This window comes from Pundamilia nyererei, unplaced genomic scaffold (genome assembly GCF_000239375.1).
Source record: "Pundamilia nyererei isolate P.nyererei 1_Seehausen unplaced genomic scaffold, PunNye1.0 scaffold00015, whole genome shotgun sequence".
In the NCBI taxonomy this organism is placed as follows: Eukaryota; Metazoa; Chordata; class Actinopteri; order Cichliformes; family Cichlidae; genus Pundamilia; species Pundamilia nyererei.
In genome coordinates, this window is record NW_005187416.1 from 5,292,959 (window position 1) to 5,314,037 (window position 21,079).

Sequence of the window (21,079 nt, forward strand, 5' to 3'; positions counted from 1 at the left end):
GAGACTCTGTTTGACATGGATGCCCCGCCTGAGGGTCGTTAATGAGCTGAGGGTGAAACTGTGTTTTCAGCGCTGCAAAAATGGGATTTTGATTTATGGTGACAGTGAATGAAACCTGCGAGGTCGTGCTTTTCCCCTGGAGCTGAGGATGGTTTTCCAGAACATACATTTAACTGCATTCACTCTCTTCTCTCACTCTCTTGATCTGATGGGGTCGTGGGTTTTAGGGTTTGAGGCTAGGGTTGTGCTGATCACCGGAGATGGCTTAGGATAGAGTTGTATGAACCATCTAGACCAGGGGTCTCGAACTCCAGGCCTCGAGGGCCGGTGTCCTGCAGGTTTTAGATCTCACCCTGGGTCAGCACACCTGAATCAAATGATTAGTTCATTACCAGGCCTCTGGAGAACTTCAAGACATGTTGAGGAGGTCATTTAGCCATTTAAATCAGCTGCAGGACACTGGCCCTCGAGGCCTGGAGTTCAAGATCCCTGATCTAGACTCTAGGGCCATGCTGAGTGAATATTGTCTTTATGTGGGCAAAAGATTCTTGGCTTTTCAGGAATTATTGCAAGGGGAGGATAAATTGGCATGTAATACAATCGCTAAGAGATCCAGAGGTGTTGATCAGGAATGGGCATGGTGGAGCCTTCCACGGAAAACTGTAATGTGGTTTAAGTCATTGATGAAGGCGCCTCGTTATGAAAGTCAGGTTGCAGAAGTTGATGTTTGTTTGATGTCTGTGGTAAAATCTCAAAGTGCAGGGAATATGTGGTCAAAGCAGACCTTTCCAGGGATGCACTGAAAACGCCAAAGCAGCCATTTGGTACGCTTTGAGAAGGAGACTGGCCAAACTGAGGTCAGGTAGTCTGCCATACAGAAGTTTTTGTAGGTGTTGTGTGCACCATTTTATAGACTTTTTTTGGCGTGTTTACATCAGTTTTCCACACTTATCCAACAGAATGAGTGTACGTTCCTGAATGAGATGAACAGTAATACAAAAAATGTAATATTTAGTGAGATAATAGCCGCCGCCTTTAATTTCTTCCTTCCCTCCCTGTTACTTAAAAACGTTCTCTTTCTCTCTGCTGCTTCCTCTGTGACATCATTCCCCATTATTTTTGCATCTGCCATCATTCACCGACGCTTGCTCGTCTGCTCCATCCATTCAGCAACATTAATAGAGAAACAGATATTTGAAGTCTCTCCTCTTTGACTGGGCCACCCATTTCCAGTTAAGAGCTCCAAAGGGTTCACTCTCTCTGACACACACCTTTCACAGCACTCTGTGTGAGCAATTACTCTTCATCCTCATCTACATTCATTTACATCCTTTCCAGCCTCACTGAGTCAGACTTTATTACTGTCACCGGTCTCTGCAAAGTGCTCCTCTTGATGGAGGGAGGCACAGACGGAGGCTGGTGACGGACGGCACAGAGGAGAGGAAGGACAGGTAGCGCTGTGAGTTGTTTAATAGAAAGGTGTAGCTTTTGTTGCAATATTTATTTCAATGTCTCACATTTGGTGGCATAACCAGACTGTATTTAAAAGATGGATGTAGCCACCTTGACTTCACCTCTTGGTTTCTGGACTGGTTTTTGATGCATTTCCAAGCCTCAAAGGTACAAAACAGGACAAAAGTCTCAAATCATTTCTTTATATACTGCTAAATGAGAAATGGATGGAAACAAGGCAAAAAAAAGAGTTTGTATAATTGTAACAAGTTTGAAAGTTAATATTTGGTCTGCTCGTATGTGTGGCAGCTTCTCTGGATTTCTATAAGTAGTCTTCAGGAATCGTTCTCCAGGCTTTTTGAAAGACATTCAAAGCTCTTCCTTGGATGTTTCTCCCTTTTTGTTGTCTGTCAGGATGATCCCACTCTGCTTCAGTAATGTTGAGGATCAGGCTCTGGGTGTTTTTCGGTCCAGGTTTGCTTTCACTGCATTGGCAGCGTGTTTGGGATCGTTGTCAGTCAGGTGCTTTCTTAGATGTATGAACTTTTTCTCCCCGTTTCCCTTCCTGAAAATGTCGTATTGACAGCCACCCTTGACTTAGGCCATTTCTGATGAAGCTTCAGTGAACAGTAGGTGGACAAACTGAAGGATCAGATCCATCTCTCAGGTTACAATATAAAGCACCTTGGGGAAACTGTTGATATGATTTGTGGCTGTATAAATAAACTGATTTGAATTCCTCCACTTGTCATGTTCAGCAGCTTTTTTTTTTCTTTTTTTTTTAACAATTTAAAGCCTGACTCATGAAAGAATTGCCATAAAATTCCATTTAAAAAAATGGAGCGTTTGCATATTATTTTTATTTCTATCATATTGGCTACATCTGCCAGTTTTTTTGCATTTGCTTAAAAATTTCAGGGAGGAGAATGACGATGCATGATGCATGCAGACGTCCCAAAAACGAAAAAATAATTAATTATCAAATATAATACACCAGTTAAGGACACACTGCACACTGTGCTTAGATATGCTGAGTTTGTGCTGAGCTCATGCTCTTGGAGAGTCCCTATTTTGGTGCAAACGTTCTGTTTAGTGCCTGTCAAACTGTTAGTTTTAATGTCTGTGCAGGTTCTCAGTCATCCAGGTCATCGTAGTCTAAGGAGCTTGGAAAGAAAAGCGTCTGGACTTCTTTGAGTTGCTTGAAGACGTTTCACCTCTAATCTGAGAAGCTTCAGTTCTAGGGTCAAATGGTGGAGAGTCCCAGATTTAAGCCCTGTGGGAGTGTCCCCCAAGAGGGACAATGGACCTCCCAATGATCTTCTACCTAATCACATGAGCCAAGGTGTGAAGACGGGTGTAGGTCCACCCCACCCTATCATGTGATTTCCTGAGGTCAGATGGCCCAGGATGTGAGTGGACGCTAAGGCGTCTGGGGAGGGAACTCAAAACTGGATTATAGATGGCAGACAGTTGGTGTCGTAAACCACCACCTCTGTTCAAAGATGGTCGCTCACAGTGGACATAGATGTTTCTTTCACTCCTCTTTCAAACCATCTGTCCTCTCTGTCCAAAATGTGAACATTGGCGTCTTCGAAAGAGTGATCTTTGTCCTTTAGATGCAGATGAACTGCTGAGTCTTGTCCTTGCTGGGTCGGAAGTATACTGTGATGTCGTACTTGGAGAAAACTCTCCTGAGTTTTTCCGATACACCGGCTACATCTATTCCTCCCGAGTTGGTGTCTGATCTTCTTTTCTGTGCCTCTTTGCTGACTTGATGGAAGCCCAATTAGGAAAGCTGCATGTCAAATATTCATTGATGATGTTAGTTTTGATATTTATTGTTCTTTCAGCTAAAGAAATGGGAACAGATTACGTGTTTTTGCAAAAGTGCCTCACGTTGTCTGTTATGTGTAGACACAACACTGGTTCACCTGTTGAGCTACATGTGTTTTTATGCTTAAATAGCTCAAAGAAGCATTCCTCTGATGGATCGGACTGAAGGTGAATGTAAAAGCAGCCAATGTCCAGAGAAAGACTGTGAAAACCCCCAGTAAGCCTGGAGAGCTATGAATCAAGGCTACTTTAAAAATGACGGGAATGTCTGGCTCCTTGGAAACAGAATATAAAGAGACGAAGGCTCGACACAGCGCTACAGCTGCTGTTGTGATTGCTTTTGGTGGAGTGCTGCTCGAATACGTAGTTTCACTCACCAAAAAATAAGCACAAACCTCACTGACAGTCTTTATCAGATAATTTCATTAATATTTCTGCAGGAGGTTACAAACTGAAATTATCAGTGCTGCTGTTGGTGTGCAGTTATGCCTGAGTTTGCAGCTTCATTAGCTGCTTCTTCTAACTCTTCTTTTACTCAACACAGTTCAAAGAGCCCTTCGTACTTCCAGGTTATGCCCTCTTGAGACAGACGCGGCAGGAAAAACGAAGGAAATCTGAATGAAACTCGAGCTTTCTCAGCAGCTCAGTCCACCGTGGCGACAACACTAAAAAGCAGTCGGGAGCGGTGTCAGAGAGAGAGCACCCGCAATTTGTCAATTACTCCGTTTATCTCCACAGCTGCTCGACGAGGCCGCTCAAGGCGACGGGGATAATCAAACACCTTGGCATCGGCTGCCTCGGCAGACGCAGTCAGCTCTTTCAGCTCCTGAAAGATTTCTGTTATTCTCAAAGGTTCTGAATGTAGGTGTGTTAGGCCGAACTGCGCTTCGTGTCTCTTATTGTTTCACTCCTGTGTTTCTTAATCTTTGTCTTTGAGCTTCGCTGCATTTGTCTAATTTCTAAAAAAACGTGTGAAGATTTTCAGTGTAGCTGCGATACCTGAATTTCACTTCTTACAGTATATTTTCTTTTTTCGCTTCGAGTTTATTTTGTCATTAACACAAAAACACTTGTACAAGAATTTAGCCCCAGACGAGAACAAGCCGAAGGAAGATTCAGTCTTTATATTTCACATTTCATGCTCTGAGAAATGATTCGGTCCGTGCTCAAAAAATATTGGAGTCCTGGATAGATCAGGCAGAGATATTATATTCGCTGTCACTGCTTCTGTTTATTTGGCTGTTGTGGGATCTTAAAGATGGAGTTTGAACTGCGAATGTTGATTGTTGTCATCTAAAGGCAGGAGTGGAAATAACATGTTGTATGTAGCACTGCAACAATCTTTTAGAGAGGAGGTCGGGATGGGGGAGGTATCTTTTCTTTCCACCTCCTCTATACCCCGTCAACGCTGCTGTTGCATCTATGATGTCATGCTGCCCTTAGACAGACGTATTTGTCTGATGACTTGCTTGAAATATAAATGCATTTATTGTGAAATATCACTTTGAGAACAGCTTAAGACTCGTAGAAAGCATAGTGTCGTTTCTGTTGACTTAAATAGACCAGTGATGTTAGCAAAAGATATGATTTATAAGTGTTATAGCAAACATAAAACTATGTAGTGAAGTAGAAATGTATATCAAAAAAGGGTCTGACAAAAATACCTCTAATAAAATAGGTTCTCATTTCCGAGTGTGGCCTTCACTGGGACTGAATATATTTCTGGTATTCAGATCCAACTGGACACGTTTTTCTTGCTTACACCCACTCGGTCCCTTTCTGTTTTCTCTTTAGTTCATGAATAGGAAGGACCTGCAATGGCTTGGTCTTTGACTAGTACAAACAGCTGGAGAGCAGTGTGTGACACAGTTACAGTACGCATTATTAACTTTGCATGTGAGTGCGCTCTTCTAACAGACGGCTGAAACTGCAGCTGTAGACGAGCTGCTGTCGGTTCTGTTGTCCCGTTGACGTATGAAGGCACCGCGGAGGCTTATAAAGCTGCCACATGTCATTACCAGGCCCATCGTTCCTCCCCACCAATAAAATACATAATTATCCCCTGTGTGTAACTTTAATTGGTCCGACTGAGGTCATTGGAAATCCATGACGCCGCCATCAGTGCCTTCTACTATTTATAGTCTAGTCAGACACGGTGGCAGGCTCCCAGCTGACGGACAGTAAATGAGAACACAAACAGAGGGAATGTAATGATAGGATGGGTCAAACCTGACCTAAATCCTTTATGTGGATTGTTTTTGCTCATTTTAGCAGCTTTTTGCTTTGTGGGACAAGGAGCTGGAACGGTCATCGACTTTCGTCTTCGGTTACGTTTGTTGTATATCAACAACATTTTTCAAGCTGTAATAGCTGCTTATAATCTTCCCCAGGATCTTTTCCCCACATTCAGGAGAAATGTTGAGTGTTTTAATTATTATTACGTACTAAAACATGTAACTGAACTGTGGTTTCTACCTACAGTGTGGTCTAATTGTTTGTCATGTCTGTGTCAGAATTCCTTTCAGTTTTACTGCATCAGGGTTCAGTTTTATAGTGTAGTGAAACTGCACTGCATCAAGGTAAAGTATCATTCTGAGCTTGAGAGTCGATGTAAACAAACACGTGTGGCATGCTGGAGATCAAAGTGAGGTCAAAGTAAGAAAAAAATGAAACAGAAGTATAAACTGCAAAACTCTGAGCACATAGTTTGGATCGCATGTGTTCAGAGTCGTTTATGAATGCGTTGCTTGACTGTGAAACGTCGGCGTGTCCGGTCGATGTGAGCTAAATAAAAAGCCTGAAGGCCAGCAGAGGGAGGCTGGAGCAGAGGTTTGTAAGTCACTGGGTCAGCTGATATTCCCACAGCATATCTCCTCGTGAGCTGCTCGGACCCTCCTCGAGTCAAACTGCAGCTCCAAAATAAGCACTGCTCGCTCATGCGGAGTGAGTGTGCCGGCTGGTTTTTACCTCAGAGCTGAGAAAGTGCAGAGCGGTCGACTGTGCTGATAAATACGGTATGAGGTTATTATATATATTTATGAATGCAGGAATATTCCAACTTTTCTAGACTAATACAGATTATTTTAACTGTTATCACTGCTGTTGTCAGTCATGTTTTTCTGCTTTTGTACAGTTTTGAGTAAATTGGTGGATTTCGGTCTTTGGTTCTTTAAAATTGAGCTTAATGTCAAAAACATCCAGGTGGTCCAGGTAGATCGGCTACTGTAGCTGGCTACAGCTGATCTTACTGCCAAACCACTTGACATGACAGAGCTGATGACCTCCTCCACATCTGATTCGTCTGTTTTGGCATCCCATTGCATCTGCAGGCTGCTTTGCAATCCACAGCAGCTTATGTAGTTCCTGTTTTATCTGACCCATTGATCCACAGCCATGTTTTTCTGCTATCATACAGCTTCATCCATCCATCCATTGTCTTCCGTTTATCCTTATCAGGGTCGCAGTACCTAAACTGTCATGTCTTGAGGCATCTTCCTGGACACAGTTCAGGCAGACCACTATGCCAAGCTCTGTTGCAGTCAAGGTAGATCTATGTTCATGATTCAGTTGGCAGTTCTTATATTTTTGCATCTGTAATCTTTGTTACCCATGTCCAGTCCATTTACCTGCTGATTTCTTCATGTCTTCCTCTGTGTGTGTCTGTAAAGGCGAGGATGTCCCTGAACAAAATGGTCCAAAATATTAAAGCGCGACACGTTGTTTTTCATCTGAGATTGAAATGTGGGCATTAACCGATTATTCCCAATTTCCCAGGATTATTGCCATTCATCCATGTCCGTGTTCTGCTGTCAGTGCTGGATGTCCTGAAGTGTCTCACAGTGGTTATTGTTCATCTTTGCTTTTAAGAAACTCTGGTGAGTGGTCCAGGTGGCCTGGGAAGATTGTGTGCTGTGTGCTGCCACACGCTGGCATGCACCACAGTTCAGATAGTTTTGATGCTACTGCACTTTGACAGTCTAACCCTGAGGGACGAATTCAACCCGTTGAATGTCAAGGAAAAGAAGAGAAGCATTGTCCTGGTTTCACTCTCTCCTGACCCACTGCCTACAGGCTTAGAAACTGGACTCTTCAAGTGATCAGGATGTGACTTCTGGTGATCTTAAAAATAGCAGCTGTCTAGACATGCCCAGAAAAACGAACTAAAAGGGATATGTGACCAAATAAAATGGGTATGGGTGCTTTTTACAGGCCCATTCCTTTAAATCTGATCACCCCTCATTGCTTTGACTGGATTCCAATTGAAACCTGCTCTGACCAGAGTGCTGGCATTGGACAGAATCAGTCAATGTGAAAAGCGTTTTGACAATGAGCTGTGCTTATGAGGTGCGATCAAAGCAATGCTTGCTCGGGCAACAGATCAGGACACGACAGAGCTGTTTGTTTTCAGCGAAGTGTCTCTGTTTTTGTGTTAAAACTACCGAGGCTCACGTAATGAAACCAGGCGTGGAGAAGGTGGATGGACAAAGAGAATTGGTGTGGACGTAGATCACTTTCAGCAAAGAGAGAGAGGCCAGTGGCCTCTGCAGAGGATGCGCTCTCCTTCAGTGGCCTTCTATTTTAAACTGTAATTAGAGCAAAAACCCCCTTGAGATGCATCATGTCAGGTTTTTTCATGTCGATTTTTCTAACTTTGTCAGTATCTTTGGCCAGTTAGAACTTTTGTCCTACTGCTGGACACTAAATCTGACCTTAGATTTGATATTTCAGTCACAAAGGCATGTTTGTCATTTTCGATCTTGGGGCTTAATTTAAATTTGAAGCATATAACTCGGGTTGGGTCACATAACCCTGAATCCGCCCTTAGTTAGGTTGTAAGAGGCCCAGGCTGCTGGAGGACATCCCATGATGCAGTGAGTGTTTCTTCTTCACTCACTACGTGTTTATGCACCTTATTCATCTCTGGTTCTCACTCCTATAGTTTGTCTTTTGTCCTGTCTTCCTGCCCCTCACCCTCATCCGGTCACAGCAGATGGTCCCACCCTGCTGGAGGTTTCTTCCTGTTAAAAGGAGTTTTTCCTTCCCACTGTCGCCCAGTGCTTGCTCATCGGAGGTGCGGTTTCTTTCTAATATCGTAGGGTCTTTACACTGCAATATAAAGCAGTAACTGTTATGGTAAATTGGCGCTATATAAATAAGATCACACTTCAGGATGCCGTGGCATTAATGCTGGGTGGGAAGAAGAGCTGACTTGCTTGTCAGTGTTGCAGCACGATGGCCCTGCCAAAAAGTTAATCAGTCTTAAGTTACCAGAGGGGCGAATGTAAATGTTTGCAGTGACTATTTTGGGGAGGTGTTCAATATGAGCATTGCGTATCCTCCCCAATGTATTTGCCCATGCAAATAAGTTGTTTGAGAATGTTGTTTTGAGACCCCAGCAGTGATTTTTTGTAAGACGTGTGCCGTCTGGCAGGCTGAAACAGTGAGCGTGATTACAGACCTTTATGTAAAAAACTAATTGGACTGAGTTGGGAATTGAAGCTGAGCCGTCAGAGTTGAAGGTAAAATGTGTTTCTGAACCAAATAAACATAAAATAATTCCTCTGCGTTAAGCTCTCGTAATCCCTCTGTGTTTGGGAGGCAGATAAATTTCTGTTATTTTTGTGAATTTTAAGAATATTTTTGTGCTTTTCTTTCTTTCATCCCCACATGTAAACACACACAAACACCTCGCACTGCCTTCAGTGTAATGAGAGCTTGCCAAAATGATCCAAAGGCCTTGCAAAAATCACAACGTTACCCAATGTTTTTTTTTCTTTCTTTTCCTGTCTGTTGGAATTATAATTAAACTCCTTTCATTACCCTCAATTATGTCCCATTGACTCTCTGAAGCCTGTGCCAATTCCAGCGTATTCAGGCCCTGATGATAGTGCAGGCTAGACTGTAGGGGGAAGAGGAGAGCAGAGGAGAGGAAGAAAAGAAAGGTGAGTGGAGGGAAAGGTAATTGCAATAGTCTTTGCCCTGTTTGAGGCGCGTTATCAGCACTCGGTCCGCTTTGATGCGCCCACTGAGTAATTACCACTCCACATTATAGTTCTCAGCCTTTTTCATATTTTTGCAGAGGCAAATCAAGGATGGTGGTGTGATCACAGAAAAGCATCATGAAAGCAAACGATTTTTCTCTTTTCTTTCTTGTGTGCGATCTCATATGAAAGCTTTCACTGCACTGACTTCATCTTCTCCGGCAGTCGGAGGTGAGAGTGAGCCAGCTCGCTGCTAAAAATCATCAGTTCAGATTAGGCCAAATGGAAGCATGTTGCATTTGTACAGACGATTCGCTGAAGACAAATTTAGAGGAAACCTCCAAGCTTCACCCAGAGAGAAGACATTCGCATTGTTTAAGCGTTTTAAACACACGTTTTTTTCTCAAGGGTTTAATATTTTTATTTTAAGAAATGAAGTGTTCATTGAAACAATTATGACTGCAAGCACATTTAAAAAATTACCATTTAAATACACTTTGAGTTATGAGACTTAATATTGTTTCAGTGATTTTAGATCATTTTTCTGGAAAGCTGCCGGGGTCTTGTGCTCATTTCCTCACCCATCGCTGTTCTGTTCAAATTTAGCACAATCCTTCAAACTATAACAGTCTTTTTCATGAGAAATAAACCGGGCTGAAATACAAGTGCTTGGTTTATTTTTGCTTTAATGCAACTCTAGTTTATGCAAAAAGATGCAAGGAATGTTTGCAGAATTTGGTAAGAGGACAACTGATGTTGTGATACTCAGGTCTCTGCATGTTGAATATTTTGGAAATCATTCTGTTAGATATAAAGTACCTCACCATTAATGTTGTAATTAATCAATTTGATCACATACAAATGGTCAACGATCAGCTAATGTTAACATCAATTATCCTTTTTTTTTTTTTCTTGTTCCATGTTTGGATGTGGACTGCACAGCCTCTGCCACAAGGTGGTGCTATTTAGTAAGTGAGGCAAGTTATTCGTAAAAAAAAAAAAAGTAGCAAAAGAAAGAAACTTTTCTTCTTTGGGGGTTTTTTATTGTTGTTGTTGTCGCTACCCGATCCGTACCGGAAACCCGATCGGTACCCCGCATGCGCAAATCTTACGTCACTTCCTCTCTTTGCCAGCATTGCGACGTTCAATATATTTGAATGATGCGGTTAGCGCCCAGTTAGCTCCTAGCATTTCTCAACAGCTCTGCCTCCTTTTCGACTACCGGGACATTTAAACTATGGATAATCCATATACAAAGAAATTTATGCTTTTCTCCTCAACACAGAGCGTTCCCCGATTGAACAACAGCGCCGTAAAATAAGAAGAATGGCGCCTAATTACAGAGTTAATAATACAGACTTTGTAATATGTCACGTGAAGATTCAGCAGCCAGATGACGTGTTTACTGGCAATTGACAGTGATAGCGGACATCATCATCACTATTCCAATCAATCCTCTCCACACAGACAAGCATAAACACACTCGACTATCAATAAATCAAATTTAACACACGTTTGTAATGACGCTAATTCAGTTTACATTCGCTCGGTCAGCAAGTGGCAGTATCCTCGAACACTGGGGTGTAAACTGCCATTAAACGAACAGAAGAAGAAGAAAACCCCTGCACATGCGCAGTACGGATCGGGGAACCCTGATCCGTCACTATCGTTTTATTTTTTTGTTTTTGTCTACATTATATTAAATTTTTCATTATCGGAAACATTTTAAGAGGTACTTATTATTCTTAACATCTTAACAGATACTCTGACCTGTAACTATCGTAAAATGCTTCGACCGGAAGTAGACACCTTTCGCGCATGCGGGGTACCGATCGGGTTTCCGGTACGGATCGGGTAGTGACAGTTGTTATTGCGACTAAAAAACGAAGGAAAAACAGGAGGAAGGAGTACCGCAGAAAGCTTTTGGTGAACTGTACATCAGTACACAATCCACCATGGTTGGTTTAAAGTCTGGAATTAAAAAACTTATGAATTATGTTAACGCCATAACCGGCATAATGCGGAAAATCTCCGCTAGCGAGTTTGCGCGTGGCTGAACCACGCTAACTCCCTAATGGAGATTTTCCTTGTTAATGTGGTTATGGCGTTAACGTCATTTTAACGAGATTAACGCTGACAGCACTAAAATAAATATAAACACTTTATTTATTGTTCATTTAAATTAGTTTAAAACTTCCAGTAATATGTTTAAAAAATATTAAATTTTCTTATATTTTATTATTAGCAGGAAATGGTCATGAAATGGAGCAGTGGCTGTTAGAGGCTAGAAGTAAAACTGTTAATGGAGTTCAAATCTTAAAAGGTGAATCATCACAAATTCAAAATTAATCAAAGAAATAAATTTCTGAATGACTGATCAGCAAATGTTCTTTTGCCAAAATAACCTTCGGCCTCCTGCTGGACATAAGAAAGAATGCAGTTTAAGACGCTTCAGCGATGGCTTAACTTTTAAGACCCGACAGCTGCGAACTTCTTTAAGTTTGGTGCTTTGAAATGAACTTTCAGAAGATTCAGTGTCAGGACTCGGGACTTCACACAGATGAGTGCAAGTTCACAGGTTTCTGAGGAGAGGAGTGAAAAGTGTGAAAGAGAATATTTTAATATTTGAATTTCTGTTTACACAGTTTTAAATTTAAGATGAAAAAAATCTCTCTGGGCTGTTTTAAACGATGCCACATCACGGCTAACTGGACAACATCTGCACACTGTGGTCACTCCAGAAACTCGTCCACAGAGGATGTGTTAAAAGTGGGATCAGAGGAAGCGTTTCAGTTGGCAGATGGATGAAAACAATGCCAAACTCATAACACTTTCACAGCTTAATTGTATAATGTAACACTCACACTGAGAGAGTAAAATAGAACGGCATCAAATATTAATTCAAGGACTCCAGGGAGAAGGAGAGATGGAGGAAAATGAATTTTTCCAGTGGTGTGATTCTTATAGTTGATTTACAGAGAGTAAAATCCTCGTCTCTTATTGTTGTGGCTGAACAGACCGTTTCAGGCCAAAGTCTGGTGCTCTGGATTCTCTGTAGAGCTGCAAAACACAGAATATCTCTGTGCAACGCATGCGCACCTCAGTGAACCTCCGAACTCCACACCTTTGCCCCATTTGTCTCAATTACATTTTCCTTAATGTCTCAAAGAAAACATTTTAAAAGGCTCCTAAAAATCGAATGTTTTTCTTTCAGTATTTCTCTCTAGCAGTCGATGTCATTTTATATTATTTATGCTGTCTGGATGGAGGTAATAGAGGGGATAAATAAGCCCTTTGCAGACAGTTTTTCTCTCTTTCCAGATGATTTTGCAACTGAAAGTAGAAACCATACTGAAGCCCCTGAGTCTGTCTGCAGAGCAGAACCATATACAGTACTGCACTGCTAAGTTGTGCTGAAGCTTTGTGAGGACATACAAAGTAGACCCGTGCATTTCTCATACTGTGTTGGGTTTTGTGCAGTGATTCTAATGTAAATCAGAGAAAAACACATTTAAGTTGGCCCTGAGATGTGATTTGGCCCATCTCAAGATGGCAGTTAGGTCAAACCGACCTAACTGGTTCTTATATAGTTTGTTTCTGCTCTGCTTGAGCACTCGGAGAGATTTATAGCGCATCTGTTATTCACCCATTCATCCAAGCACTGTTTTCTGCATCTCAGTGCTTTCTGTCTAATATCTACCCTCTGATGAACACATTGGGAACAGCTCAGGGTTCAGTATCTTGCCCAAGGATACGTTGACATACAGATTGGATCAACCACGGATCAAACCGCCAGCCTTGCAATTAGTAGATAACCTGCTCTACCTCCTGGGCCACTGCATCCCCAAATATATAAACCCAACCTTGAGCAAGACTTGGCCACAGTAGGAGGAGGAACTCCCTTAACCAGGGTGGGACCTGCAGGAGATCCAGCCTAAGGCTGGGTCAGCCATGTTCCGCTGGGGCAGGTGAAGAGAGCGCAAACAACAAACCACACAGAGTAAAAACTGTGGGAGCACACAAAGGTTAACGACACACAACAGCCGTATACACTGTGGGTGCTATGAGGCCTTCAAGATGTGGTGAGGCCCGATTGTTCATCTGTATGTGAAGATGTGAGTTCAGATTCAATTCTGATTTTAACAAGGAGCTGATGAAGAGATGCTAACATGGGAGACCTTCTGTGTCTAATAAAGGATTTTCAAACTTCAAGGGCAAACAGAAAATAAGGAATTACAAGTCCGATGTCAGTCTGACGCTATGTTGATTCTAGCAACGTTTAAGTGGAAGGGGAATTCAATTTTCCCCAACCAATCACTAGAGACCAATGTAGCCCAATAACTCTAATGTCATTTCATTTGGGGTCTCAAAGGTGGAAGGAGCAAAGTAAATAAAGCTCATCATGTTCTTCCATTTGTCGCTCTGTAGCCTCCAGGGTTCAGGAAGCAAGCACACAATCATCGGTTTTTAAAATGTTCCAACAATTCACAGCTTTGTTGGGCTTTGCACTGATGCAGTTAGACAGTCCAAACATCCGAGACAAGAATGACCAAAGTTCAGCACAGAAGTAAAAGCTGCATGGACAGGATGTTCCTGATTTTAATGACATTGTCTAGTCACAGAATTAAAGAGTCTGAGTTAAAATGACTCAGGCTCCTCGTGGTAATTTGGAGGTGAAGGTGATCCAGACATACTCAGTTTAAGCTGAGTGCTGGTCACTAATCTGTGTGTTTTGCAGCTGCATTCATGACTCTGCAATAGCATCGCCTGTCATTTCTACAAGTTATTGAATTTCACTGAGGTTCCACGGTCTATGGACGCCATGTTGGAGCTGGTCTCTGCTCTTACATCTGCCAAACACACCAACTTCAGTTTTAATCTTCACTAAAACTTCTTGCTTGAAGAGCAAAAAGTTTGTTCCAAATACCCTCAGTTTCCTCTTATTTCAGCATCTTTATTTTGTGCTTGACAGGCCGATCTTAAACCAGAGGGCAGATTATTTCACTCCGAGGTCAAATTGCAGAACAATTTTAGCATCGACCTCTTTTATGCGTTCACCTGTTTTGATGATCGAAGTCCAGGAGCTGCATTTGGGGCTCTGAAAGAGAAAAATCGCCATTAAAACATTCATCCTCATGTCAGACAGACAGGAAGAAGGAATTTAATTGGAGATTTTTGAAAGGACAGCTCCATACAAAGAGAAGCCTTTCTCATTCTGCTCTTCTACAGTTGATCTCTGGAATTATTTTACCCACACCTTTGACCTCAGCTTTCTCCCCTTCAGGATCTGATTTATTCTCGGTCATTACTGAAACAACGCCGACCTTCCAGCTTCCAGCAGACTCTTGATCGCAGGGTCGTGACCAGAGAGGGCTCGGGGATCAGCTGCCCTCTCCGCGCTCGCTCTGACACGTCTGACCGACTCTGCCTCGTCTGTTTTGTAATGAGGGAAGTCTGTTTGTGTTTTGATGTCTTCCTGCCAAGCGCTCAGAGGGAGCTGGCATTATTCTGCGTCTGTCATAGCCCTGTGGACCCTCGGTAGCCTGAAGCTAACCTTGCACCAGACCTTTTTGCTCCAGGGTCGCCTCGTATGTTATGAAGCCTCAGTGTGAATATTCGCCCTTGGGAGCGTGTCGTTTCTCAGGAATTCTTGTGAGGACTTCTAATGCGTTTCTATTTCATGTCATGGACCATATTTCAAAGAAGACGGGGCAAAAAAGAGAGAGAGAGAGAGACTTTTGAGAATTTTGAACCCGGGATATCAAACCAATTGAGCCCCTTGGAGGAAGAAGGGTCCTTTTTTGGCCCTGAATTGTGCCTGCCAGGAGCAATCTTCTCCCGCTGTATGCTGCTCTTGAAGTTTAGTTATATTGTGATACTATACAGAAAGGACACCTCATCTGTTTAAGAACTATAAGCTTCTTCCTTTTGTGTAGCGGCAGTATCTGTCAGTGCATATTTATTCTAGTACTTATGTATTTAAGTGTATTTTTAAACCTGTTCTTAGCTTACTGTGTCCACAACATGAATTAGCATGCTGAGTACGGAGCTGCATGCATGTGTAGCAAAAGTCTAATTTGCTTTTTAACCTTTAACAAACTTTATCAGAGTTCAATTCAGTTTTATTTATACAGCGCCAAATCACAACAACAGTCGCCTCAAGGTGCTTTATACTGTAAGACCCTAGAATAATACATACAGAGAAAAACCCAACAATCATATGACCACCTATGAGCAAGCACTTTGGCAACAGTGGGAATGAAAAACTCTCTTTTAACAGGAAGAAACCTCCGGCAGAACCAGGCTGAGGAAGGGGCGGGGCCATCTGCTGCGACCGGTTGGGGTGACAGAAGCAGCAGGTGTTCAGCTGCTGGTGACTCCACACGTGCTGTCATTAAGTTAGGAATCGCTCACCACTGGTTTAGGAAGGAGCTTTGCAGTAATTGCACAACTGTTAATGAGTTTATGTTTGTGGCTTCCAGAAAGATTTTGCATGAGCACAGTAGTCCTACAGCATCACTGCGTAACGCTGCATTCAAACTATCACAGCGATGTCAAACTCATTTAAGTGGTGAGACACGTGCAGCTCGCTTTGATCCACTTTAAGTGGACGGGACAAGTGAAACTCCGCTCTCTGTCTTCTGTCTGTCTTTAACTACACATTTAGTATCTCTGCAATATCTTAATATAAGAAAACAAAATGCAGTTTCAACTGTGCGTCTTTGTTTATCTACATTATAAAGAAATGCTGCTGTGGTAAATTAATGAAGCATCAGCTCACTGCACAGACTCCACTGTAAGAAACAGGAGCTTTTCTGTCTTTTAACGTTTATTTGTTACTTAATTACTTTGGTGTAGTGTGAATGGCTGTGGTGGTGGTGGTGGTTGGGGGAGAGCGGTATCAGTAGGAAAAGTTACAGAAATTTAGTTACAGTCACTGATTCTGGCCCCGGACCTTATGTTTGACACCTCGTCTTTAGGGGTTGGTGGTTGGAGACTGCAACTATTTGCAATGGTGCTTAGAAAACAAGGACCAGGTCTGCAGCCACTAGCAGTCAGCCGTAATCTTCAACGTAGCCTTGATGCATCCAGATGGTGATAAACTGCAATAAGATGGAATCAGTTTGCTCTCAGCTGTTTGTAATAATATGAAGATTAACTGTGATAATTGGGCAAAACTCACAAATCTGCTGCCATCTGCATCCACAGAATTTCACATTAACTGCTTACTTTCGCAGTTCAGCCACAACTTCATAGATTTGAAGCAGAATTCCAGAAATTCTCCGCAAATAGTGACGTAGTTTGTGCAGGGCGGCGGTTTAACAGCAAAGCGACGCAGACGCTTGGCTGGATTTCTTATAGAAGCATAACCGAAACACGACCAGCTGGGAAGCAGCGCAGTCGTGACCAAAGACGCAACACTCGGGTCGATTGCAGTCTGTCGGTAATTGTTTCTTTCTTTTTTATCTGTTCAACGTGTCAGCCCAAGCATGGGGCAGCACATATGCACTATAAAGCAGGCAGACGTAATCAGTGCAGTGATCTGATGGTGTCACCGGTGAAGCTTTGTGGATGGGGTGCAGAATGCTGATTATCAGGCTACAGTGTTTTGTAGTACATCTAATTCTGATAACACCAAACACTGTTTATCATTTATTAAAAATGACTTTTTACAGCTGCTTGAGTCTATTCATGAGAACAAACTCGTGTTTGAATATTGGGACTGGATCTGCATGTTTGTTCACTGCGAACACTCGTAGGATGTTGTATAAAACGCAGGTCTCTATCTTTTGACTGAGCTGGGAAGCGTTTGCTATGATTCGGGGATCATAAGAAGCTTTGAGTGGCGCCTCGGAGGCTTCGACTCTCAAACGTGATTCGCTGCAGGAATATATTTTTAAAACTTTGTGTAAGAAAACACCTGTAAGGTTTCCTATGACATTACACTTTATGAAAGTCTTGTTTTTTTGCACTTTTGATTCTACCAATTAACAGAGCCTTGCGTAACTATATAATGCGGTGGCTCATCTTATGGGGAGACTATTAAAGTTTAAAACGGTCCGTGTTTACTCCCACTGGGCGCCTTGGTTCAGTTTAAAACAATCTTTTTAGGTCACCTGCCCTTTGAGCCAACTTTCTTTGGATTGGCTTGTTGGGCCTTCAGCGCTCACAACCAGAGCTTTGAGGCTGAAATAACCACACTGGGTTTTTCCTCTTTTTCTCACATCGAGGAGTGAAAAGAAAACAGTGTGAGGTCTGAAGCCTGAGCTTTTGACTCAAAAGAATGACTTCCTGTTTCCATGCAGCACATTATAAAGACCCTGGACTGCGGTAAACCTTCACTTAAGGAAATGTCTGTCTTCACGAAAACTACCTGGATGATCTTCATCTTTATGTTCCATCAAAGCTCTCTCAGTCTCAGTCATATATCCACCCCGACAGCTTCAGGCTCACGCTTTTATTTCCAGCTCTCCTTTCCTCAGAGTGGACACCGTTAAGCCGTAATAAGACCATAAAAGACTCTGTGGAGTTACTGCACGGGGCGACGTCACAGCCGAGAATTTATTCAAGCCGAGACGGAGGCAGGCTACATTTTATGGCTTTATCGGAGCTGAAAGGGAAATGTGCTCACGTGTGTGCAGCCACTGCACTCCTGTCAGCTGACCATGTTAAGGAGATGATGAAAGATCCATTAAACCTCCAGCGACTGCAGCTCCTGGGGACTGCATTAGGTTTCAAACACACCAATAAAATGGGGTCATAATCGATATATTCCAGGTGGCGCCAACTTCATTTCATTTGAAAGTTAAAAGTGTAAAAGCAACATTTATATGGAGCAGGCAGTGCAGAAACAGTCTTCCAAAACTTTTTCCTCCCAACAACATCAACAATCACAAGTTGCCTGGATCTCAGTGCCTTGCACCTTAGCGGACCTGTGAAGTGAACGTGAAGCTTTGTCCGCCGTGCACCTGAATGAAAAATTACACCTTTGTGTGTGCTGCGGGTCGTGTGCGTGTTTGCGCACCTCACACCTGGCTGGCTGAGGAGTTTGAGGACGTCTCCCACAGCCCTGATATAAATCCGAGTGCCAGCAGCCACAAAGCCAGATTAGATTGTAAGCACGTTGGAGGGAACGGCCATCTCTCCTCCCCTGTGCTCTGGGCATCCACAGCAGACGCCGTCCCCGACAAACAAGGCGAAGGTCCCGGCAAAGCCATTTGCAACGATCACGGCTGGCTTTGTTTGCTTTCAAAAGGCAGATATGTCAGCGGCAGGCAGTGTGCGTCCTATAGGCAGTAGAGGAGCGTAATGTGCTCTCTGTCGTTATCCCCCCTCAACACGTAATGGGCCATCTGTGTGCGAGAGAGAGGCCGACTGTAGTTAGTGCTAATGTACTCATAACATCTAGCATGGAAGCATAACCGACAGCCATAACGCCATTGTTTTGTCGCTGATGGCTGAATTTCCTCTAAGGTGACTTTCACAGTCCTCTAAGATCTGTTTTTGCGTTGAAGAAGAAGAGAAAACAAGAAAAAACTCTTTTGAGAGTTTTTAAGATTGAAATTTTGTCCTGGTTTTTTACATCATGGCCCTTCGCTTTGCTCTGTCTCTGCTTCTGCAGACGGCTGACAAAACACACGTTCATTCGCCAGATCTTAACTTCAGTGATGAGAGCAAATGTGCAGATTGTTTCGGAAGCAATGCAAACAGAAACAAAACCGAGAGCGGATGTGAATTTGCACTCGCTCCACCTTCTGTTTACAATGTGCAGCCAATCAGAAAAAGCTGCTTTACGGGGAGGGTGGCTTTACATGAAGAGCGGCTGAAACGGTTTGTTTCAAACAGAGAGCGAAGCGAGAGCCTGAAACAACACACAGTGTGACGTAAGTGAGGATTATTTTGCAGGATGTTCTCACTCCCGAGGCGTAACATCTCAACGATTTGTCACATCCCGCGGCGTTACTGAGGAATGCGAAAGGTGACATTCCACGTTCTTATGCTACGCATCAGGTTATGGATGAAGTCCAACAGAATGACGCTCCCGCGGTAATACACGTTCCAGCCCTAAGCCGAACCTCATCCCCAAACTTAACCAGCAGGTTAATGATGTTAAATAGTGTTTTCCAAAGCAATTTTAGTAAAATGAACGAACATGTGTAAATTGATTCTAAATGGTTCTCATGTTTCCTCATTTTTCCGATCTCGTCATTTAGGGACATGTTGGTTGCCCGGAGGCATAATATGTTGACGGTTTGTCACCTAGCGTCAAATATTAAGCTTTGGGAGTGAGAACGAGTTGTATTTTGAGCTGAGAATCATGCAAAGCTACTCTAGAGAGTCCAAGGATACAAATATGGAGCTGAAAATAATAAGTCCACTTTGTGCTGATAATGAGCCTGGAAACCAGGGTTACTGTGCACAACAAATAAAGACTTGGAGAAGTCAGAAGATTAAAACCGTCTGTCTTTTGTAGAAAGGACACCCGCACAAAAGAACCGCATCTCGCCATCAGGCAGTTTCCATCTCCTGTTTGCTGACAGGCTAACATTAACCGCTTAGCCAAGCACTAAACTAGCATTTTCATATTTCTTATGTTCAAGCTGTTGGTAATGTTCTTGTCTGTAAGATTAAATCACATCGAGCCCAGGCTCCCGAGGCTGACAGACGCACGTTGCCTTCTTTCCTCTTCCTCGTGTTTCCTGGGTTTGACTGGAACAGCTGCAGAGGTGCTGATTAATGCACAAACAAGAAAGCAAACATGTACACAGCAAACACGAGTCGTCCCACCTACACGTCGTGTTCTAATTGTCACGATGGATTTTTCTTTTCCTTTTTTTTTTGTTGCTGTTGTGTAAATACCCCGCTACTTGTCATTTGCCTGAGCCCTGCCCTCATTTGTGTTTGTGTCTGCCATATGGCTCTCTCATTATCATCATAACAGGCACTGATTGAATGGGAGGGATGCACAGTGAGGATTTTAATGGAAATAAATGAGCGGCCGAGTTTTGAGGCACGTTATATCATTCGGTCTGTTGTCTGTGCTTTAAAATCACTCTTTAAATCAGCTGTATAATAAATTCATCACAGAGGAAACAAAAGAGTGGTTTTAAGGACTTTGTGAGCTGCTGTTATTTCAGACCATTGTTTGAGGTTTGACCTTAAACCCACCGAGTGTATATGTACAGTCCTGTGAGGAGCTTGTAAAACCACTCACCTCTCACATCGTTGGGGAGGAAATCTGGCCTCCTCTTCTTTATAGTGCAGCTTCAGTTCATTGAGGTTTGAGGTCTGGACTTCAACCCGCTGCAGCTCTAGCTGAGAGGTGACCAGCTCCTGCGGCTGCAAAACAAGCCAAACTCCTCACCCCTGCAGCATCGTGCTTGCAGTTGGTCTGAAGTGTTTTTGTGCTGGTTTGGTTTTCTACAAATGTGGCGCCCTGAGCTCTGACCAGACATCTCCACTTTGGTCTGGTCTGTCCAAAAGGACATTATCCCAGAGCTCTTGTAGTTTGTTGTGCTGCTGTCTCGTCTTTAGAGAGGAGAGGTTTCTCCAGGGGAATCCTTCCAATACAGCCATGCTTGTTCAGTCTTTTTCTGATTTCACTGTCATGAACTTCATATTTAACATGTTAAGTACGGCCTGCAGAGCCTAAGATGCAGTTTCTGGAGTTTCTCTGAGAACTCCACAGACATTGGCTTGAATTTGCTGGGATTGTTCCATTATGTTAAAACACACCTGAATTCTCCAGACCAGCAAACTAACAGAACGTCTGCTTTTATAGAGGTGCTCACACTTCAGTGAAATGCATGTAC

General features: G+C 42.9%; 1 protein-coding gene across 2 annotated transcripts in view; it reads left to right on the forward strand.

The window, feature by feature from the left end:
* The window catches only part of sgcd (sarcoglycan, delta (dystrophin-associated glycoprotein)), a 197,479-nt gene that overhangs the window by 112,229 nt on the left and 64,171 nt on the right, over nt 1–21,079 (forward strand). The window lies entirely within an intron of this gene.